Below are 24,477 nucleotides of genomic sequence, written 5' to 3'. Positions count from 1 at the left end.
TAGGACAAATGTCTCCTTTTCGATCCCACTCCCACCCCTGGGAACGAACTCACTACAAGTCCCTTCAGAGAAAGGCTTCCGAAGTCTTGCTTAGCCCAGGGCCACTCCTCAGTCTCCCTTCCTGTGAAGGAAGCCCTAGAATTGGGCTTCCGGCTGGTTCGACAAGAGCAAAGCCCAGGCCACCGCGCCAGGGCCTCCATGCATCTGAGCCCCCAGGGCCTGTCTGATCCAAGGGCTTGCAAGGAGAGTTGATGGAGAAATGAATTTGTTTGCTCATCGACCTGACCTGTTCATTACATTAAAATGACACAGGAAAGGCTGGCAAGTGTGGCTCAAGAGGTAGGGCATCTGCCTAGGAAGCATGAAAACCAAAGTGCAAACCCCATGATCACCAAGCAAACAGACAACAAAAACCCTACAGTGGCATGTTCCTAAACTCTGTTATATGATAGGCAGAATGCTCGATCCTTCAAACTTACCTCACCATGTGTCTCTCACTATGGACCCAATTTTAATTTATGGACCCAACTTTGGTCTGAAAAAATGTCTCCAATAGAAATAAATCTCTGGCCTCTTATGGAATTTTGGCAAAGAAGATATTCTTGAATTTATTTCCATGAAAGCCTCTTTAGGGATGCTTCTAGCCTGAGCCAAGTGGTCTAGCTCATTAGAATAGATTTCTAGTAAACATCTCCCCACATGCAGATATCTAACTGAGCACTGAGGTTGATGACTTTGGCAACCCCTGAGTGGTTATGAAAACCCGGAATGCATTCAAGCACCTAGACGTTATGTGAGATGGGTGCGTGCTCCCTACATTCTTCAGTGAGTTCCACCCTTGTCCTTTTTCCTCCTCTCTGCTTTCTCCCATTTCCCCCAGGAATTCCAGAGCTAAGCCAATGCTGCCTAAGTTAGCACTGCAATCTTCTTTTCCACTTCTCTGCATGAGATTGTTCATTTGCACACTTACATGCATTCGTGGGTTTGTATCAGATAATACACATTTCTCTCTCAACTTGAAAGACCCTGAGACTAAATGGAAAGCTGTGAGATGTTCAAGACACATCTCCAATGCTTTCCCAAACTGGAGTTCATGGAAGGAGGCACACCCAACTTGCTTGTTCTCCTGCGCTAGCCCCTACGCTTTCCTGACCCTCTCCCTCCACTCAGTTCTATGAGCTCTAGAGCTCCTGTTACCTTCTCATTGTACTTAATTGATCTGTCTTATTAAATATTAACACAAATAGTCATAAAATAGTGAGAGGCTGTAAAACTGCTAGTAGTTAATAGGAATATGATGGATGTTGTTCTAGTTTACTTTGAGAAATCACAAGTTTAAAGAACTTAACATTTCTTTGCCTTGAAAATAGATAAGTTAATTAATTTAAAAAAGAAAACTACATCCATCAGATATCTGCAATAGATCATTTTTTTCATTTCACTTAAGGTTTATATATCATATATTGTTATATTAACATTTTTAAGCCCATTTAAAAGAATAGAAATTGCAACCCTACAGTAGTACTTTATAGTCTTAATCCAGGAGGTCAGGATCTAAGAGGAGACCTGCTGGCAGCCACTAGTGGTCAGCAGTTGATCCAAAATGCTGGACCTCGCCTGGCCCACCCACAGCACTCTGCAGCTAGGTGTCACTTCCGGCACTTAAATCTGCATCTGCTCCAGGTACTTGAGGTTGGGTTTTCGTAACCATGGTTCTGCATCTTGTTCAGGTGACGCTCTTCTCACACATACATGCACTATAGAAATGGAAAATGTTGATTTTCAATTATAGATTGTATATGCAAGCTGTTTGTTCCAGTTATATTGTATAAGTCAACTCTTTAAGCTCATTCACTGCCCAATTTTTGTTTTAAAAGAAAAAAGGTTAAAAAAAAAAAGAAGGCAGTATTTCTTTTTAAAACTCGTAGAAAGTTGCTGGAGTACATTAGTGGAAAGGAACTATCATTTCTGCTGTAGCACAGTATGATATACTTGCTAAAGGGTTTTGGAGTCTGGCGTCTCTGTCCCAGTCCTGTCACCAAGGGGCGAACACCTTTTCCCTCTCAATCTTCCAGAGAGCCCAATGCATACAGGTGAGCGTGTTCGCTGCTGCGTTCCTTCTAAAGCCAGTTCTTCCACAGCAACTAGCCTGCAGTTTGTATATGATGTTTTTCAGCCATTTGTTATTTACTGTAGCTTTCTCCACGTTCCCTTCTGAAGTATGTCCCCATGTGCAGCCTCCCCCCGTTTGGATGTCTCCTGCACGCCTTACCTTTACTCAGGTCCACTCTCCTCTTCTTCACTCAGACCACAAGAAATAGCTGAGAGCTCGAGAGAGCCGAAGGAGCCTGTTCATGTGAAAGGCAAATGTTCTAGGTTGTACCTGAAACTGGCGCTTAGACCTTGTGGAAAGCTTTGAAGGCTTTTACTTCCTTCACACGTGTTTTTGTAATGCTTGTATAGTTGATGTTGATGCTCACAGTTTTCTTTTCCTTTAATCTGGAGGTTCTGGTAACCTATGGTGTATTTCCATTTTTTTTAATAATAACTGTTTTGTTTTCTTTTTTCCCTTGTTCCTCTCCTTTGGCTCTATGTCTTTCCCATTATGCACACGTAAAACTTCACTTACAGATTCCTCAATATGTCTGTGGAGAATGTACAGAGTTTAAACACATCAATAAATACTTTAACTTCCACCAAAAAAAGAAAAAAGAAAATAGATAAGCTAGAGGAAATGTTCCTGCTACATGCTTTTTCAAACATATTTACTAAAAATCTTTCAAAATTCACTTAAGGCTTTTTATTCTTTTTTTATTTAACATGCAGAAATGTTTTAACTTTGTTATAAAAATAATGTCTGAGTAAATAGAGGAAGTGATATTGCTCAAAATTAGATCTTCTCTGAGTTGTGTGTAGAGTCAGTATTTGATCCACATAGTAAATATTGGGAATATGTTCCAGACTGAAATTCATGTTGTCATTGATTTATGATAGAACAATCTGTGGCTTTAATCACCCACTTATGGTTTTGAGAGCTCCCAAATCAATAGTTTTGTTCTCTGGAAAACAAGAAAGGAAGGAAGAGAGGAAGGAAGGAAGGAAACTCCCTATTGTTTGTGAGTATTCCATTGCCCTGCCTTTTCACAAAGCAGCAGTGAGTAGTTGCTCAGACACAAATTACCAGCCCTAAACAATTGATGTTCAAATACCATGATCATCCCTTAAAATATAATGTGGCAAATTATCCCCAACTGTAAATTCTCTTTCCTCTAATTGGTAGGTACACTTTGACCTAAGTCTTCCCTTTTATTTAGACATATGAGTCACTTCTAAGAATGATCCGGAAATAAGAGCTGAGAAATCAGCAACAACTTCTAGTGACAAATTTTAAAGGTCTTGAACATTTGAGCCAAGACTGAAACGAACTAGGCAGTAAGGTAGAGAGCTTTTCAGAATACTTATCATCAGCAACAAAGCAAAATGAATTTGAAAGGAGTTCAATGGGGGATGATGAATCAGTTTCTTCAGTTAGAAATGGTAAATGGAATGTACTCATAATTACTCTTTTAAGATTCATAAGATGTCATTTTCACTTGCATTATTTAATGTATTGCCCTGATGCTGTTGTGCTAATAAATGTATAGTGCATTTACAATATCCTCACTGTTTTTGCAACCTTCAATCCTCCCACAGCTTTTAGAGGCTTCTATCTCTAGTTCTTTTACCACAATAAATTCAAGGCCCCTCATGGTTTGGGAAGGTTCTTTTGAACTTCAGGGTTTTTGCAAGGATTATAGGCTTAAAATCTCTATTTCCAATTTTCCATTATAAACATTAGTTATAAGAAATAATCCTGAAAGAAGGTTGGATAAAGGTTAGGCCAGCTATTTACTTCAGTTGTGTTTTTTTTTTCTTTTTAACATGTTAACAAAATAGACTACTAAGAATCTAATTAGAGTTTTGGACCACCTCCATAAAAGAAATGCAGACATGCTCACACATATATTTTGCAATCCAATAGGGCTTATTGGACCACTAAAATAATTCTATGGGAAAGTTGAATCTGTGTTAACTGCTGTTGTTTAAATATTTATTTACGTGTGTGTGTGTGTGTGTGTGTGTGTGTGTGTGTGTGTGTGTGTCCTTGGCTTGAACTTAGGGCCTAGGCACTGTCCCTGAGCTTCTTTAGCTCAAGACTAGAACTCTACCATTTGAGCTACAGCTCCATTTCCAGCTATTTTTTTTTTTTTTTTGTAGTTTAGAGAAGATAAAAGTCTCACAAATTTTTCTCTCAGAGATGGCTTTGAACCACAATCCTCGGATCTCAGCCTCCTGAGTAGCTAAAATTACAGGCGTGAGCCACTAGCTACTGACTTATTTTTGCAGTAAGATCTTGCTACACAGCCCACTATAGCCTTGGACTTACTCTTTTGCCCAGGCTGTCTTTGAACTTAGGGTTCTCTGCTTCATCTCCCCAGTGCTGAAGTTACAGGTGTATACTTCCATGCTAGGCTTGTTTACTACATTTTTTAAATAATAATAATAACCTGAAATACATATACTAAAAGGTAGGATAGTATAAGGAGTCTCCACATGCCTATCACTCAACTCCTGCAGCAATTTGTCCCAAGCCAGTTCTGTGTTCTTTTTATCTTAATGAATCTGTTCTTAAACCAAGCAAGATCATCAAATAACCATAGACTGGAACACCATTATTAGCCTTCTTGAAAACTAGACAGTATTCACCAAATTATACTTCAACATAATTACAAGTTTGAGATGCCTTGATAAATATTCAAAGTGACTCCTAGAAATTTGCTGTGACACATTCATGTTTAGACTGTTACACTTTCCATAGTACCCCACTCCTCATATACTCATTGCTGGGATCAGAACAAACTGCTTCCCCACTACTTCTTTGAGTATCTTAAGACCGTTATGAATCTCCTAATCATTCTTCATAAAGTTTTTAGTGAATAACTTAAGTAATTGTTGCAAGTGTGAGTATGTTCATGATATTTAAATTGCTTTCTGGCATGTGAGTTAACTTTTGGTGTGATTATCATACCCTGAAATGTCATCAAACTTTAAATTTCATTCCTAGAATTCTTCTGTTAAGTCTTTTGCGTTGTCAAATACAAAGTTCAGGCTCCCATTCAACATACCTTTCTATTAATTCAGCTTTATATCGCATATCACTGATCAAAGTATTTAGTGTGCTATTCAGTAATAATAGGAATAAAGGATCACTTAGTATATTTCTGATTTGAAGAGAATGTTTTCAAGTTTTGCCACTAAATAAGATCTATGCCTTTTCACATTAAAAAAAATGTTCCTTCCATTTTACTCTATAAAGAGATTTGTTTTATTTTACTTTAAATTTTAATAATCCTCAAATACTTATATGAATTGAAATAAACATATTCTATTCCTAATTTATTGTTTAATGTTATGTTTCTTCTCTTATGTTCCTAATACTCGAGTTAGCTGTCATTGTCATTCTATAATATATCCCAGTTAACATGTTGATCATTTTACGTATCACTAAGTTCTACTTGATACTTTGTAATTTTTTTCACATATATAACAATATGAGAGCTTGATCTACGGTATCTTGGCTGAAGCTATTTGATATGTGGGTTGCATTTATTGCATAAAATGAAGTCAATAACTTTTTTTCAGTTTCAGATTCCTTTTTATTGCATATGATTAACTGATACTTGACAGTAAGAAGTGATACACCTATTTCATTCAGGGTCTTTGAAAAAATATTAACAGTTTTCTCAATTTATTTTAATGTTGCGTTTATGCATTTTAAAAAACTTAGTATGTGACTTGACTTCCTAAAATGTTCATTTTAATTAAAATGTGCAGACTTGAACTATACTACTAAAATGGGTGAATTTTACAGTTTATAAACTATACCTCAGTTTACAAAGTGAATCCAAAGAAGAAAGACAGAAGGGAAAAAGGATTATTTGGAGTTTCCTAATATTTAAAAATATTTTAATCCTTTTTACTTAAATGTTCTATGGTGGTTGGTAGATATTTTAATTTATTATTTATGATTGATTATAAGAAAAAGCAACTGGAAAGATTATTGTTTAAAGCAACTACAGCAAGTTTTGCTGTAAAAAGTCAATTCTGTCTTATGCTATAATATGAAAACAGCATGGTAACTGGAACATACAGAGGTCAGACTTTCTCTGCTGCTTCGTAATTACTATAGAATGGAAGAAATTTTAAATATTGTGCCAAGTCAGTGCTAATCCTTTTGAACCTGTGCAAGGTCTATTCTATTAAAGTATGTACTGTGTAGTATATATTCAGTGATTGCTAAGTCTATTCACTTATTCCCTTAATTTTGATGTCCAATTGAAAGATATCTTGTCAAAATACTTAGAAAGTTGTCAATAGATATGGAAAAATTAGATGTTTTCATTGGTGCACATGCTTGTGACTCACTCAGAAGGGAGACCTCTGAACTTGTTCTTCCCATTGCTTTGTTTCTTTGTCTGTCTTTGTTATCATGCTAATACTGGGGCTTGGACTCAGGGCCTTGGCTTTTTTGCTCAAGCTGATGCTATACCACTTAAGCCACATCTCTGATAAGTTGAAGAATCTCACAGATACATCTGTCCAGGCAGGCTTTGAAATTTGATCTTCAGATCTCAGCCTCCTGAGTAGTGAAGATGATCTCCATGAGCCACCAGCATCCAGGTACACCCAGTTCTTTCCATTGTTACTGCCAAATCTTGAAAGACAGAATTGATAACCAGATTGGACAGTTGGAAACTTCTATGTGAAAGAAATCACATCAATTGTATGTTCAACAGAGGGTTTTATTTCCAGACCCAGCCTGATCTAATAGAATCAGGCCTCAACTATCATCCAGAGAAGAGCATTAAGAAAACATAATTCCTTTGAGTACCCTCTAAATTCACAACTCTTCCATCTTCACAAACCCATTACCATAATTGCATATGAAATCCAAGAATAATGTCCTCTGAGCAACTGAAAAGAAAATGGTGGGTATACATTGTGAAATGAGGATTTAAAAATGACCCTAGAAATCACTAGAGGCCATCAAATAAATCTCACATAGTATTCATTAACTGTGGAGCAATGTGAAGTCTAGAAATGTTAACCAGATTGTGCATGGTTTAATAGATAGCAGAAGTGAAGCTAGAATCCAGCTGGCAATGAAGGGCTAATTCCAACATCAATCATTTACTGATTGCGCAATGGACTACAAGGACTGGGATACAGGGGCAAAGGTCACATTTTGCCATCACTGCCTATTTCTTTCTCTTTGGCTACTTTGCTCCAGCTTGAATGTAGCATAGAAATGGAATTCCAAGTTTGGAATGGAATAGAATTGGCCATCTCACTGGTATCCATTTCAGTGACATTATCCAGGCATCATTAACAAAATGATAGCCAGACAAGAGATCTAAATTTGAGTATTTGGAACCATTTGTTGGAAATTTTTATCTCAAAAATTTTCTATTAAACTGAGTAGCATTGATGTGTCTCCAGGTCTTCAGCCAAGAGTGTTCATATCTGCCTTGCTTCCTGGGGTCACTCTGTGTGAGTTTGGGCATATCTGCTGTTTCCATTCACCCGTTCCTTCTAACCTCTGCTCAGTGAACAGCCCTCTTGAGAGCACTTTGTATTTGCAGACCATTGTGCTGGCCCTATGGAGCATACAGTGATTTGTCAGACGCTGTCTAGTACATCACAAACTTGCAAAACAAGTGAGAGGAAAAAAGGCAATTTTGGGCATTTTAGGTGTAATTCCATTTGTAAGCTGAAGGGGTAAAAAGAATAAGGTGCAGGAGAGGGAAAATAAGAAAAACCTACACACTGCAAACAGTTCTTTCCCCAAAAATGGGTCATGTTGGCAATGTGACCTAAAAGTAATCTTTTAACTATGGAGTAATAGAACAAGCACAAGAAGATTAGTATTGGGTCTCAGGGTTTCTGACACCTATTCTTCTGTAAACCAGGGTTAAGAATACACTCCTGTATTTTTACAGGATTGCTATGACATATGTGGAAGGTTTGGGGTTTTGTTTTATTTTAACTTGGGGGGTACTGAGATTTAAACTCAAGGCCTAGAGCTTGCCAGGTAGGCACTCTACACTTGAGCCGTGCCACCAGCCCTCTTTGCTTTTCTTAATTTTTTAAGTAAATGCACACATTTCTATGGCTGGCCTGGACCACAGTCCAAATCTTACTTCCTGGTGTAGCTGACAGGTGCACACTAGCACACTCAATTATTTTGTGTGTGTGTGCTCATGCACAAGTGCTCATGTGTGCTTCTGAGCTTGTGCGCATGTGTGCTCATACACATGTACTGGTGATGGAACTTGAACTTGGTGCCTAGGACTCTTGATTGGCTTGCTCACAGTTAGTATTGTACCATTTGAACATCCAGTCCAGCTTTTTTTTTTTTTTTTTTTTTTTTTTTTTTTTTTTTTGGCCAGTCCTGGGCCTTGGACTCAGGGCCTGAGCACTGTCCCTGGCTTCTTCCCGCTCAAGGCTAGCACTCTGCCACTTGAGCCACAGTGCCGCTTCTGGCCGTTTTCTGCATATGTGGTGCTGGGGAATCGAACCTAGGGCCTCGTGTATCCGAGGCAGGCACTCTTGCCACTAGGCTATAACCCCAGCCCCTCCAGTCCAGCTTTTTGATGGTTAATTGGAGATGAAGTCTCAGGGACTTTTCTGTCCAGGCTAGTCTTGAACTGTGGTCCTTCAGGTCTCAGACTCCTTAAGTAGCTAGGATAACAAGTGTGAGCCACCAGCGCTCAGCTCACACCCAGCTTTTTAAAATGTTTGACACGTGGAGAAGGGAGAATCTTGAACATATTTTTTATTGTTATGGTAAAGGTGATGTACAGATGGGTTACAATTACATAAGTCAGGTAATAAGTACATTTCTTTTTGAATAGTATCACTTCTTCCATCATTTTCTCCCAGTTTTTCCTCCCCACCTCCCACAAAGTATATAGTTCATTTTCAACATAGTGTCTAGCAAGTATCAGTGCTGCATTTGTTTACCCTTTGTCCCCCACTATTTCTGTGCTCCCCCTGTCCCTTCCAAACAGATAAACTTACATACAAGACAAACGGTACAGAAATCAAACACAGAGACAAAGAAGAAAGAAACAGAAACAAAAAGCAAAATTTTAAAAACTCTCCTGTGGCCGGGCACCAGTGGCTCATGCCTTTAATCTTAGATACTCAGGAGGCTAAGATCTAAGGATTGCTGTTTGAAGCCAGCCTGGTCAGAAAAGTCTCCATAAGACTCTTATTTCCAATTAACCACTCAAAAACCAGAAGTGGTGCTGTGGTTCAAAGTGGTAGAGTGCTAGCCTTGCACAAAAGAACTCAGGGACAGCACTCAGTCTCTGAATTCAGGCCCCATGATGGACAAAATAAAAACAAACAAAATTAAAAGCCCTGTTGTTTCCATTTCTTGGAGTTCATTTCAATAAACATCATTTTATGTAATCATATGCACATAGCTATTGAGCTTTTGTGATCTGCTCTTACGAATATCTTCCTTTGGTCTCACTGTGTAAATGTCTAGAGTCCTGAATAATTTATCATATCCAAGTGTATTTTTTGCCTTATACTATCCAGTGTGTTTACTTTAGATTTATAGGCACATTCTAGCTTAAAACAAATAAAGTAAAACATGCAACCTATGTTTCTCTGGGTATAGCTTACTTCACTTAATACAATTTTTTCCAAGTCTTTCCTTTTTCTTGTAAAAGGTACAATATCATTCTTTCTGATGGAAGCATAGAATTAAATTGTGTATATAAGCCATATTTTCTTGATTCATTTGTCTTCTGAGGGGCACCTGGGTTGATTCTATATCATGGCTATGGTAAACAATGCTGCAATGAACATGGTTGTGATAGTAGCTTTCGTGTGGCCTTGTTTGTGGTCTATTGGATACCCAAGAGTGGAATGCACAGGTCATAGGGCAGCTCTGTGTTTAGTCTTTTGAGGAAGCTCTATACTGCTTCCCTGAGTGGTTGAACAAGTTTACATTCCCACCAACACTGTAGTAGAGTTCATTTTTGGTCACATCACTGCCAGCATCTGTGATTGTTAATTTTCTTAAAAATGGCCATTTTAATGAGGTGAAGTGGAATCTCAATGTAGTTTTGATCTGCATTTCTTTTATGGCCAGAGATGTTAAACATTTCTTCATTTCTTACTCCTTTTTTTTTTTTTTTGATAAGTCTCTCTTTAAATCTTTAGCCAATTTGTTAATTAGGCTATTGTTTATTTAAAGGCTTATTTTTAGGGGGGTTATTTTTTTGAGCTCTAAAAATATGTTGGAGAGGAGGCCTTTGTCTGGTGCATAGCTAGTAAAAGATCGTCTCCCATTCTATGGACTTTCTATTTCTAGGCCAGCCCAGAACTATGATCGTTATGATTTCTGCCTCCCAAGGAAGCTAAGACTTCAGGCATGGGCTACCATGCCCAGTATTATTTCATACCATTGCCTGGTTTCTCATAAGGATATCATTATGGCCAGTCTATTAATTATAATTCAGTAATAACCAAGAAATGAATGAATAAGAAAATGGATGCATGAATGAGGCAGGGAGGGAAGGGATGACTCTAAGATAATTACAAAAGAATTTTAATGCATTTTTACTGAATTAGAAAGCATGTCATAAACTTATTTCCACTACCCATGCAGATAATACTGAAGACTCAATTATATATACAGGCTTCATATGCTATAATGATAAATAGTTTGAATTGAGGTTTCAAAGCCATACATTTTGGATTTGATGGCAACTCTGAAATGTAAAACCTGTGAAACTTCAGTAACATGTTAATTGAGAATAATTCGTTTGCTTCTAAATCTTATTAGAAGAAAACTATGAGTCAAAGTTATTGATAATTTGATCTGTTGCACTGGAGAAGAAAAGTCTTGCCCATGAGGTTATAGTACTTACTCGTGATAGCCCTGTTTCTTCAGAACTAAATCTGTCAACTCAGGTTAGATGGGATTTTGTAATGAGGAATTAACATGTATCACTCACAAAATTTTAAGAATCATGAGATTCATCTGTGAACTATCTTAACATACATATTTTGATTGAATCAATCTGGGCAAGACTCATGTTCTGCATTTCTAACTGATGTTCTGAATCGTTTATGTTTCTGAACCATCAACTTCCCTTTGAAGAATAAGATAATTGCCATCAACTCCAGTTCCATGAATAATACCTAGAGCCATTAATTCAGACTCTGCCAGTTGGCACCCCAATTCTTGAACCTGTTTTTGTAAAAAGGGAGAGAAAATGTATGTTTTAGCAATTAGTGTAATAGAAATCCCAACTGAACTTATGCTCTCTGATACTTGTTAGTTTACTTGTCCTTTCTATACATTGCATGGTTTCTATGGAGAATTAATTTGAAACCAGACACTCTTACAACATTTGATTTTGGAAGACTTTCACCTTTTCTACCAAAGGAAACATTCCATATAGACATGCATGCTTTCAAAATATCAAGTTAATGAGAAAACAAGTAAAAATATCTTGTTCTATGTGAGACATAGACTCTAGGGACCATTAATACATTATCATCCTAGCTCAATAAGAAACAAGAATGAATCATCTCTAAAGGAAACCTCACCCCCCACCAAATTCTACTTACAGAGAAACACTGAACCCATAATTTAATTTGAGGGAAACTAGTATCTGCACAACATCAAGTCTCCTAATTCATAAGCATGATAGATCTCTCCATTTGGTTGGGTCTCTTAATGTCTCTCAGGAAAGTTTTATAGTGTTTACTGCAGTAATTTATAATGTTTTGTCTTATACAAACTTTATATTCTTTTCTGTTTTTCATGTTTTGGGAAACTATTGTAAATAATTTAATTTTTAAAAAATATTCCACCCTATTGCTAATAATACATTAAAGATTGCAAATGAAGTTTATATATATATATATATCCTACATATATCCTACAACTTGCTGAACTTTTATTAGTTTTTCCAACTTTTTAATAGTCTGTGGGAATTTTTGTGTGTATAATCAAAGCATCTGTGAACAAAATCTCTTTGAACCATTTGAATCATCTTTGAATCATACTTTCCCACCTGCATTCCTTATATCTCTTTTCTTTGTCTTATTGCATTGGATAGAAATGCTGGATAGAAATTATGGTTCTGGATACAGTGATACACATCTGTAATCTCAGCTTCTCAGGAAGTTGAGGCAGGAGGATCACAAGTTTGAAACCAGCCTATGCAGCATACTGATTTTTTTTTTTTTTTTTTTTTTTTTTTTTTTTTTTTTTTTGCCAGTCCTGGGCTTTGGACTCAGGGCCTGAGCACTGTCCCTGGCTTCTTTTTGCTCAAGGCTAGCACTCTGCCACCTGAGCCACAGCGCCCCTTCTGGCCGTTTTCCATATATGTGGTGCTGGGGAATAGAACTGAGAGCTTCATGTGTAGGAGGCAAGCACTCTTGCCACTAGGCCATATTCCCAGCCCATAATTTTTTTTTAAAGAATGAAAAAAAAAGAAAGGGAAAAAGGAAAGAAGGAAAAATGGAAGGGAAGGGAAATAGGATTTGCTACTTTTTTTTCTTATTTATTATCAAAGTGATGTACAGAGAGTTTACAGTTTCATACGTTAGGCCTTGGGTACATTTCTTGTACTGTTTGTTACCTCCCCTCTCATTCCCCTCTCCCCCTCCCCCTTTCCCTCTCCCCCCATGAGTTGTTCAGTTGGTTTATACCAAATGGTTTTGCAAGTATTACTTTTGGAGTTGTTTGTCTTTTTTTCCTTTGTCTCTCGATTTTGATATTCCCTTTCCCTTCCCTAGTTCTAATACATGTATATACAGCAGCCAGTGTACTCAGATGAGATACAGTGATAGCCCGGGGACAACCACAGGAAGGGGATACAAGAGGATCATCAACAATAGAAGCTACGGTTTCACATTGCATGTTGAAAGTAATTGCAACAGTGATATAACAGTCATTTCCACAAAAAATATGGAACGCTTCACGAATTTGCGTGTCATCCTTGCACAGGGGCCATGCTAATCTTCTCTGTATCATTCCAATTTTAGTATATTGTGCTGCCGAAGTGAGCACTGCTACTTATTTTTGAAGGTGCTCAAAAGAGATTTTAGGGAACTCAACTGGGAAAATTTAAAGTAATAAATTCTATAGGCATCAAACGTTTAATACAACTCACAGTTTGTGGCAGAAATGGAATCATCTTACCTTGTAACCAGTTTTTTTTTGGAAATTTGATTATGCCTTGGTATGGTCACAATGTGTGAAAGTGGAAATATACAGATGCTTTTCTTGTTGAGGCTTGTTGAATTTGAATTTGAAGTTTACAGTTTTCATAAAATGTGAAACAATTGCAAGCATTTCTTTAGTTATTTCTCTGTCCTTCACCCAACAACAATATTCTTCTGAAACTCCAACTAAAAATATTCCAGATTCTTTGATTTTGTTCCTTAGATCAGTAAAATTCTGATTATTTTCAATAATTTTTCTATATCTATCTTTGGATAAATTCTATTTCTATGTCTTTGGTTTCTTTGTTCTACAGAGTCTGATCTATTCTTAATTCTACCCGGTAAAATTTTTATTTTAGATATTAGATTACTTTTTTTTTTTTTTTTTGGCCAGTCCTCGGCCTTGGACTCAGGGCCTGAGCACTGTCCCTGGCTTCTTCCATCTCAAAGCTAGCACTCTGCCACCTGAGCCACAACGCCCCTTCTGGCCGTTTTCCATATATGTGGTGCTGGGGAATCAGAACTGAGAGCTTCATGTGTAGGAGGCAAGTGCTCTTGCCACTAGGCCATATTCCCAGCCCTAGATTACTTTTTATTCCTGGAGGTTCCAGTTTTTAATCTTCCTTTTCTCTTTCTATTATGTTTGTTTTCCTGTAAATATTTTACACATTTATACTTCCTGTTTTAATAATCTTGTCTAATAACTTCATCCTCTGTTATCTCAAGGTCTATTTCTCTTCATAATTTCTGTCTTTGGCCTGGATCACAGTTCCTTCTTGATGGGCCTAGTAATTTGTGCTGAATGTCATCAATATTAAGTTATTGATTATCTGAAGTTTGTCACCTTCCTTTTCTAAACAGGTTTTATTTTGGAAAATTGCAGGCTAGTTTGATCTCCTGTGGACAAAGAAAAGTGTTGTGCTACTGAAGGCTTCCATGACATCTATGAAAAAGAGAGAAAGAGCTGCATTCAAGCAGTGATTCTGAGCATGTTTAGGGCATAAGGAAAGCACGGAGAGGAAGCACTTACTGTTGTTGGGACAGCAGCCAAACATACGCAACTCAAAATAGATCTTTCATTATAATATTCCTAGCTCACCAGAAGAATTATAGGTAATTTATTTGCCCAACAGTGTCCAGAGAATGGTCTAGTAATTTTTCAGTCTTTAATATTCTTTCATCGCCCTCCAATATTAAACAACCAGTGAAGGATTTTCCTATAGGCTCAGCACAGCAATGCTGACATGAATATGTTTCAGTTTCTTGTTATTGGACTACTCTGCTTTCTTGAATACAAATTTTAATAATTGCCCAAATGAAGATTTTAGAAGCAAATAGAGAACATTGCCAATCCCAAAGGAAATGGAATGCACATTTTAAAGCAAATCCATTATAATTGTAACCCATTTTAAAGAAAACCCTGGGATGCCCAGAAATGAGCCCTCTGGCCAATTTGGTTGACTCAGCCTAACATTAACCATTTGACTAACTCAAGTTTTCACAAAGCTATTATTCAGGTTCAATGACCTGTCTTACACATTTCAACACAGAGGCTCATGGAAGAACACCATGAAAAGTACAACTGCAAGCCAATTTGCAAATGATTCTCTAGCTATCCTATCTAAAATCTCAAGCCACTTCTGCCCAACACGTGTGTGTATGTGCATATGTATCTCTGTCTTTGTGTGCTAGAAATGGAGGTTACAGCTTTTATTTACTCAGCAGGTATTGATCTCTCTATCTGCCAAATATGTTAACCTCAACAGGAATTCCAAAGCACAATATTAATCCCTTCCCTAAGTAATGGTTTTCAGCACATGAAAGAACAGATCTCAGCAGCAGCAAGAATGTATTACTTATAATGGAAGCTAGAAACGTCCCTGGGGCAGTATGAGACAAGCCATGTTTTTCTCACCTCATATAGATTTGCAACTCGCTTTTGTCGTTCACACTATTGTACTGTACAGAGCACAGACTATGTTGAATAAACCTCTGCCAGTTTGGAAGGTCAGCAGATTTGTAAAGAACATGAAAACACGTAGCTAAGGACTAGCTTACTTAGCAATAGAATAAGCGCAGTGCCCAGCTATGGAGCAAATTTAATTAAAAATGGAATCATTATGTTTCCATATGCAGAGACTAAGAACAGCCTGTGGGGAGATAAATTTTCTTCCATCTTGCCTATGGAAGACATATATTTGAACAAACTTAAAATAGAAAAGGCAAATTAGAATCCATGTGCTTTAAATAGATGAGGCTTGATTACATATAAGGAAAGCACCATGTTTGGCAATGCCTGTTTACTTCTCCATTTCTTGTAGGATGTCAAGATGCTGTCTATGTGAGCTCTGCAGTTACTGAGCCTTTCCTGCAAATATATGTGTGTGTGAGAGTATACATATATGTATATGTATATAAGCAAATCTTTTATTTATTTATTTATTTATTTTGCCAGTCTTGGGCCTTGAACTCAGGGCCTGAGCACTGTTCCTGGCTTCTTTTTGCTCAAGGCTAGCAGCACTCTGCCACTTGAGCAACAGCACCACTTCTGACCATTTTCTATATATGTGGTGCTGAGGAATTGAACCCAGGGCGTCATATATACGAGGCAAGCACTCTTGCCACTAGGCCATATTCCCAGCCAAGCAAATCCTTTATATATGCTAAGTAGAATTACCCAGCTTTAAATGAGTATGTGCTGCACATTTCAATAGGAAGAAAGGGTGGAGAACCAGTTACCTAAAGTGGGGAGGAGGGTCTGAGTATACAGAGGTGCGTATTATTCAGGATGTTAAAATTAGTTTTCTTTCTTGTCTATGGGGATGATCATGAGAATCTATGATAAAATGTGTTCACATTGTTTAAATCATGCATACACCCAAATACATTTTTACTCTCTATATGGATTTTTTGTTGTCGTTGTTAGTTGTAGGGCTTAACTCAAGGCTTGAGCACTGACTGTCCATGAGGCTTTTTGCACTCTACCATGTGACCTACAGCTCTACTTTTTCTAGTTGTTAAATGGACACAAGCATCTTGTAGACTTTCCTGTTCAGGCTGGCTTTGAACCACAATGCTCAGATCTCAGCCTCATGAGTAGCTAGGATTACAGGCATGGGCTACCAGTGCCTGGCTTCTATAGAAAATTTTTAAATGGATTTTTTAAATTATTTGAATGCCTATCTTGTATGAATATAACAATAAGATTTTCCTTGCTTTAAAGATACTGGCATTCAGTATCTCACCCACAGTCTTAATCAGCTCTATTATGGCACTATGACTTCAGCATCATTAGAATATTATTGCAGCATGATTTCCAGCATTGCTACCATACTGCTACTTCGGTGTCAACAAAGTTGCCCAAACCTCTTACATAAGTAACATAGCTCAAACTAAAGCAATTCATGAGTGCCGTAATGGCTCCACTTCTTCCATTTTCTTGCCTTTTACTTCACATCTCTTGCTTGGGTTTTAAATAGGTAACTCCAAAGATACATACATGGCAGGGTATTTTTTTGCCTTATTTCAACAAGATATACTGACTATAATTTCTTTACTTCCTTTGGTCTTTCTTCTTTAAAAGAAGAACCAGAACTTTTACAAAAATTTCCTGACTTGCTCTTATTTTTTTCCCACCTCTCCCCCCACCCTAGGATCTTATGCTTGCTAGGCAGGCAGTCTACCACTGAGCTATGCCTCTAACCCTTTTTGAGTGCTGGTTATTCTGTTCTGGGCACATACATCAGTACTGATTTACACATTTTGGATTACCTGTCCTACCTATGCAACCAGGTTTATGCAAGTACACCCTGCATCCTTCCATAGAAATGGAGTCTCATGGACTTCTCTTTCCAGGCTGGGCTAGAACCATTACCCTTTCAGTCTCATATTCTCAAGTTGCTAGTGTTACAGGTGTGAGCCACCAATGTCAGCTTATTAGTTCATTTGTGAGACAGTTTGTGTTAATGACACTCTGACCTTAAAAGTATAAGGTAGACTTGTATGGGTTGCTCTTTCCCCTTGTTCTCTTTCATTTCTTTTCCTTTTGTCATTTCCAAGTTGATAATGAGAGCTAGGGTTCTATTTTACTTTTCATTATGCCTAGGTGTCACATAGTGTGCCTTCAAATTCAGAGTCACCATCAGAGAGCAAAGCCTTCCTGCTTTTCTTATTTACTGTGGACTCAGATTTGTACAGCTCTACTCCAAAACCCTTCCTGGAAAAAGTGTTTTCTATTTTGCTCTGTTTTGATGAACAGAAGTGCCCATGCCATCTCTTTTTCAAGACTTATGCTAATAACAGTTTTTGTAGTAAACCATAGGGAGATATGATCCTCTTGTGAAATTTCTTAGGTGCTGCACTAAGAATCTCCAGATATTAAATATAACTGGCTCTCCAGTGCTGAATATTTGCATCTCTATCCTTGAAATCAATAAAATCCTGTCTCTTCTTAGTTGTCCTGATTCCTGTTTTCTTGTTCTTTCCTGTAAGCATTCATGATTTGTACTGATTTCCTTTATCAGAGACTGAACTTCTCTACAAGGCTCCTGATCTCAATTTTCCATTTTCCTAGTCCCTGACATTGACAGAGCTTTTCTATGTGAGACTTCCTCTCTGGAGACCCTGGATTTTACCTTCCAGCATGCACTGCTAGAAAGTGAACCTAATTTGTCTTCTAGATACTGTGTCATATCTTCCAAAGGAAGCATTTGCAATGAATTATTGGATATCCTTCCAGAATTTTCTGTGTGTATGTGTGTGTGTGTGTGTGTGTGTGTGTGTGTGTGTCTCAATATGAGGCTCTGAGTTCAATCCTCAATAATACCAAATTTAAAAATAAAAGCGAAGGAAGTAGGGCTGTGGGTCAAATTGGTAAAGTACTCCTAGCCTTGGGATAGCACAGCACTCAGGCCCTGAGTTCAAGCCCCATGATGGACCAAAACTAAAATAAAAGAGAAAAGATTTATTTTGAAAAGAGAAAACATACACACACACACACACACACACACACACACACACATACACACATATGCTTTGCCTACACATAACACCTTAGAAAATCCCACTATGGTTAAAAATGTATTATTCATATTGTCCATTTTGTTTCACTTACACATCTTTGCATTTCAAAATAAATATATACATTTTATTCTTTTTAATAGATATAAAATTAATATGTAACTGCTAATCAAATATTTTATTAAGTTTAAATTATTTACCTTTTTCTGTCACCATTAAACTATGAACATGTGTGGTTATAGTTTTGTAAACTCATGAAAATATAATTGTAGAATAAACTGAAGTGAAATTCATTGCATTTTTTCTTACATTATCTTCTTTTATTTAATCCATGGTCAATCATGGCTGAAGTCGCTTACAATCTGTTTCAAGGTTTCAACCCTGCTTTCCAAGGTGTCAGTTACAACACAACAAACCACAAATCTGAAAGTATTAAATGATAAATGCCAGAAATAAGTTTTTAAATAACTTATATAACTGTTAAAATTGTACTCTCTTATTATTAGTCTACAGTTGTGCTTAAATTTAAGAATTAACTTTTCTCCTTCAAGTATGTGGATAGAGGAGAAAAGGGGGTTTTGTACTACTCAGTTTCTAGAACCTACAGGGAGTCTGGGACACACACTCCTTTATAAAGGGGGGGGAGGGGGGACTACTGCATTAGTGAGCTCTGTACCTGTATATGTAATTTAAGCCAATTTGTTTTTTGTTTTTTTTCTCATTTGGGGATCGATTAAGATCTTGGTACTCCATTCTCAGAAAATTCATCAGATGGTGGGGCCATGGGTTGTCTTCTGTCTCCTCAAGCCCCCAAATACCCATTGACCCCCATCATCAACCTCACAGCTGATTTCCAAGACAGCAGGAAGAGTCTCTTCCATCCTAGACCAGGCAGTGCTCTAGCACTTCCACTAGAAATGGAGCAAAAACTTACAAGTGAAAGTGAAGGATCCTGGCAGCACCCCCCCCCCCCCCCCGCAACTACCATCCAGAGCAAGTCCAAGGAGGCCTGGGGAATGAGCCGTCATAGTTCTGCTGGATAGCCCTGCCCCCTCTGTCCTCCTTTGTTCTCCCAGAAGGCTTTTCTGTATGTAGCCTGGGTAGAGATGATAGGAGTCTAATTCAGTCAAATCCTGCTTGGACCAGTTTCTTAATCAAACAGGTCTTGTGGTGTTATCCAAATACAGCTTTGTTATTGTGTCCCATCTCTTTAAATTTTATTTGCTCTTGATAATTCATACCAGGATAAAAATTCTAGCAGTCCTTTGGATGATTTGCTTTCTCTCTTGTAAATACTCTCTCTCTCTCTCTCTCTCTTTCTCTGTCTCACCAATCATTTTGTTATATATGTAATCATTTTTTGACTTTCAGAATGTCTAGTCCAGTTACTGTTAAAAGTCCACCTCACCTAGTGCCATCTCTTCTGAGTCCTTCCTTGAACAGCTTCAGCCAGAGGTGTGGAGAGGGGAGGGGAGTGTATTCAGCCTTGCTCTCCATCCTCTACTTCTCCCATGACTCCTTCAACACCCTCCCCCCAAGAGTAGACAAGGAGGTGACACAAGGGGACTTGGCTGGGTTCCTTCATGCTCTCAGGAGCTGCCTCCTGTTTCCAGCTGCCATTCTGCAGTGAGAACACAAGTGACTGAAGTTTCCAGTCTGGCTTCCCCTGCAGGCCCTGTAAGTCCCTCCCTTGCCGCTCTGAGGATGCAGCTGTGCTCCTCAGTGGTCCCTACATGACTTCCTCAGCACACATTCTGGCTGAGTCCTTCTCAATCCTTGGCCATCCACTGTAAGCCTAGCTTCCCTCCATGGGGGACAGTTGTGAACCTGAGACTGCAGGCAGGTCCCCATACGGCATTACCTACCCAGGTGTGGTCCTTGTAAGGTCCGCTCCAGGAGGGCTCCATGCAGATGCCCCCCCACCTGGTTAAGTCTCCACCCAGTTACCTGGGTAACCAGCAGACCTGGAGGCAGTTATCTCCCCCTTTCCTGAGGTCACATCTTAATCTGCCTGGCCACATCCTCCTGCTCCTGCCCTAGGTAAGGCAGGGCAGTTGGTGGGAGTTGCCCCTTCTCTCTGGCTATGTACCACCTTGGCCACAGGCCAGCAGTTCAGTAATAAACTTTCTCTCCTGCCTGAGTACCACGTGGCATTCTCCTTTATGGGCTACCTACTTTGATAACCTAACAGTCCTAAGATGCCCTCACCCAGGCAAGCTTGAAGTGAATGGCTTGACATCAAACCTAAGTAAAGCTGGGCATTAGTTCAAGCAGAAAAAATAGACATAGTTCAGGATACACTGCCAGCCAGACAAAGAGAAAAGAACGTCTATCACCTGAAGACTCTGGGACACAGAGAAGGATCTGAACAAACAGGCCTTGCTAAATTCCCCCAAGAGGGGCACTACAAACTACTCTCCTTTGTCCAATCAGACTTCTCCACAATTAGCCACTTCTTTCAACTTAGTATCAAAACATGCAAGTTCTCCTATTTCTTTGGGTTGAAGCTAAGCTTTGCTTCAAGAGGTCAGAGCCTCTATATAGTAAAAGCTTGCTTAGCATTTATTATAAAGGGCTTCCAGTTGTAAATACATGTTTCTTGCATACTCTCAAGCACCTGAGAGTCATTCCTTAGAGTGACATCATCCAAAAAAAAATTAAAAAATACCTCTGTCTCCAAGACTCTGTGGGAGGACAGAATCCTACTGCTGGTAACTGCAAAAACACAGCTGCTCTAATCTCATTTACAAAACACACATATCAAAATGGAGCTTTCTCTTTCCTCTAAGACTAGTGTTTTGAAATAATTGATTCATTATGAATTGTTAGATGTTTTATAGAACATTTCCTGGGAGGTAACATAAAGTGTACTCTAAAAATAATTATGAGCTGGATGGAACTAAAAGTCTTTGACCAACAGAATCTCACATTCAGAACTGGGAGCTCCTTGGGGGAAAAAGTGACAGGTGCTGTTCATGGAATTATAATATAGCCCTAAAGTAGTAAAAACTTCAAAAGACACAATTCCATCTGAGAAAACCCTAAAACATTAGCCATCCATTTCCCTAAACCCTCTAAAGCCTTCTTCACCAACAAATCACAAAGACAGATTTGAGCTTGCTTCCTCTCTTCTGTCCATTAACTGTAAAACTCTTTTTTTATTGCAAAACAATCAAAAGGTGCCTTAATATTGGTTTTATAAATGATGGGCAGGAAGTCAGTATCCTTGTGTCACAAACTTCATATTGAATGAATTTGCATTCACTATGTTTTGCTTTTATCAATCTTTCTTTGTGATGCTCAGCTTTGAGTTTGGTGATGGGAAGACAAGCTATCTCTTTTCCCTTCCACACCTTCTATTTTATAACTACTGCAGCAGGGGGCAGGGAGGGAGAGAGAGAGAGAGAGAGAGAGAGAGAGAGAGAGAGAGAGAGAGAGAGAGAGAGATTGGCTCTGTTTGGATTTGAGGGGGGAAGGCCATTTGTTTTTAAAGGGAAATAAGGAAGTATAGACAGAGGGAAGCACTCAAACAGTCAGAGAAGAGAAAGTATGACAAAAAGTAGATAAGAAGGTTTTCCAAAGGAAGTGGAATGGGCCATCCTGGCCCATGAATGGAATTCACTGGCATTAATGGAAATTAGGTATCTGCCAAAGAGAATGGGAGACAAAACCCCCATTTCTCCTGTTGATTACATTTTAATGGGCTGCCTTTCAGATCTTTCAGAAGACTATCTTGAGGTGTAGGATATACATACATAAATACATACACAAACACACACAGTTCTTAAGGGGTATAGGAAAGATTTCTAATTGGAATATGTCATCCCTGGGACACAGGCTTAGGCTTCTAGAAGTCCCCAGAGTCTGGCCAGCCTCATAATCCAAGATCCAAGAAGGTAAGACATACAGCGGTATGTGCCAAATACCTGATGCCCACAAAATTGTCTTTTATGCTTCCTATATTTTGAGGTGTTGCTGCCTTTATTCACATGGTTTCAGGCAAGGTTCTGTCACACACACACACACACACACACACACACACACACACACATTTTGTGTCTAGCTTGCTGAAGTCTCAGTGGGTATATCAGTAAACAAAGCCCAATTCCCACATGTTAACCAACCAATAATTGGACCAGAGGGAGTCCAAAAAGTGAATATACGTGAATCAGCCTCCTTCACTTCTATATCCTCTTTAGTTGCAGCCTCTCACTGAAGACAAGGTACTACTGAAAATAATACGGAGGAAACAAATATATTACAGACAAGTGAATAAATACATCCCTGTCAATATGCCACATGTCATCCCAACAGATGGCTCTTTTGCATACCATCTACTCAGCCAGCATCACACCCAAAGGAAGCATTCAGAAAACACATGAGCGAATGAATGAATGAATGCACACTGCTAATGAGTAATGCAATCTTTATATCCTACATATTTATGTCTGAATGCAATAAATTAGCCAATATCCATATATGCATGTTTTATTTTTAAATAGAATTTCTGATTTGGTTTATAATAATAAATGTTTTATATGCCATTTTGAAAAAAATCTCAAAACGCATACATTAGGAAGCAACCCCACCTTGATTCCTGTCACTTAGAAATCACCAATAGTAAAGTGTTATATGCATATATAAACATATTTACTGCTTAAAAATAGCCAGGTGCTGTTGGCTCATGCCTTTAATCCTAGCTACTCAGGAGTCTGACATCTGAGGATCGCAGTTCAAAGCCAGCCTGGGCAGGAAAGTCTGTGAAACTCTTACCTTTACTTAATCACAGAAAAAGTGGGAAGTGGTGCTGTAGCTCAAGCGGTAAAGTACCAGCCTTTAGTAAAAGGAGCTTAGGGACAGCACCCAGACCCAGAGTTCAAGGTCCAAAACTAGCAAAAAAATTTTTTTTAATTTAAAATATCTCAAATTATGTAATGCTAGATTAACATAGTAAAAAAAATGGTATGTCCTAAATGCTCAATCTTTTTAAATTAACAACTTTGATCAAATTTGCTTTTGTGTTTTAGTTGGATCTATAGATCTTTTACTAGTCAGCTTTTACCAGGCTAACGCTTTGTAACAACCATCTACCATATATTTCTTGCTCCCCTTTCTTAAGGGACACTAGTCACAGACACATATGGCAAGGCTTGGTTCCAGCCTGAAGATTTGGTCCAATCTCTTCCATGTATTTCCATAGTTTCACTTATTTGCTTCATATCCATCAACACCCATTGGTCAAAGCAAGTCACATGGTCAAGCTCAACACCAATGGAACAGAGGATTATATTCTGCTTTTTGTGGGATTACTTACAGTCATGTGGAAAAGGCAGGCCCATAGAATTCACATAGAAAATAATATTAGGAAGTGTGGAGGGCTGAGAACAATAAGCCAGTCTTTCACAGATGCAAATATCTTGTTTCATACTGTTTCTACTTACGTTTGGGGTATTCATTGATTCCTCAACCTTAAGTCTCCCCTCCCTGAAAAATCACATAAATCTATACATTCATGCAACATTGACTCCATAACTAGCAGTACAATTGACCCTTTCAGTCATTCTTCTAAGTTCAGCACTAGGTACTTTGATCTCTCTCACATAAAATAGGCTGGTGGTTTTATTTTCCTGTTTCTTTCCAGTTTCCTGATAATGTGTGCAGAGTGAACATGAGTTCCTTGAAACTAAATTACTTCTCGATAGAGTGGGGATGAGAAGAAACATCATCTGTTCCCTGCTGTGAGAGCTCTATTGAATGGTGTCTCCTCTACCATGGTTTCATTAAGTGAGGATTTGGGATATATGTGGAGCATACTTAAGGTTTCCCAGTAACTGGAGTCTGTTACAAGTATTCAGAATTGAAGGGTCAGGAACATCCCACACTAAAAACAGTATCCAACCCAAAATGTCAATCGTGTCCTATGTTGAAATGCTGATTTAATATAAACTGTATTAGCTAGGATTTTTTAGTATCAAATACCAGAACCAACCTTAGCTAGCCTTAAGTAGAGAATGAACTCTTTAAGAGATAGTAGCTCGTGGAATCCTCCGGTTTCGAGAACGAGGTGAGTGGTGCAATGCCTGTTAAACCACTAGCTGCTGAGCAAGGGGAGTGTTTTTCACTAACCCTCTGCCAGCTTTCACTTTCTATCCAAGCACT

At 38.3% G+C, this 24,477-nt stretch overlaps 1 long non-coding RNA gene and 1 other non-coding gene across 2 annotated transcripts; both read right to left on the bottom strand.

Annotated features, from left to right (window-relative positions):
- Positions 1–1,879: 1,879 nt before the first annotated feature.
- LOC125357717 lies at positions 1,880–23,907 on the bottom strand. The gene is made up of 4 exons (XR_007212190.1): positions 23,897–23,907; positions 16,423–16,428; positions 12,016–12,018; positions 1,880–2,019 (listed from the first exon to the last, which is right to left on the bottom strand). It is a non-coding gene; the product is annotated as an uncharacterized LOC125357717 (long non-coding RNA).
- LOC125357825 lies at positions 13,037–13,144 on the bottom strand. Its single transcript, XR_007212218.1, has one exon. It is a non-coding gene; the product is annotated as a U6 spliceosomal RNA (small nuclear RNA).
- Positions 23,908–24,477: the final 570 nt, after the last annotated feature.

This window comes from Perognathus longimembris, chromosome 9, assembly GCF_023159225.1.
Source record: "Perognathus longimembris pacificus isolate PPM17 chromosome 9, ASM2315922v1, whole genome shotgun sequence".
NCBI classification, from domain to species: Eukaryota; Metazoa; Chordata; class Mammalia; order Rodentia; family Heteromyidae; genus Perognathus; species Perognathus longimembris.
Note: the sequence above shows the minus strand (reverse complement) of the source record. Positions and strands in the feature narration are given on the sequence as shown.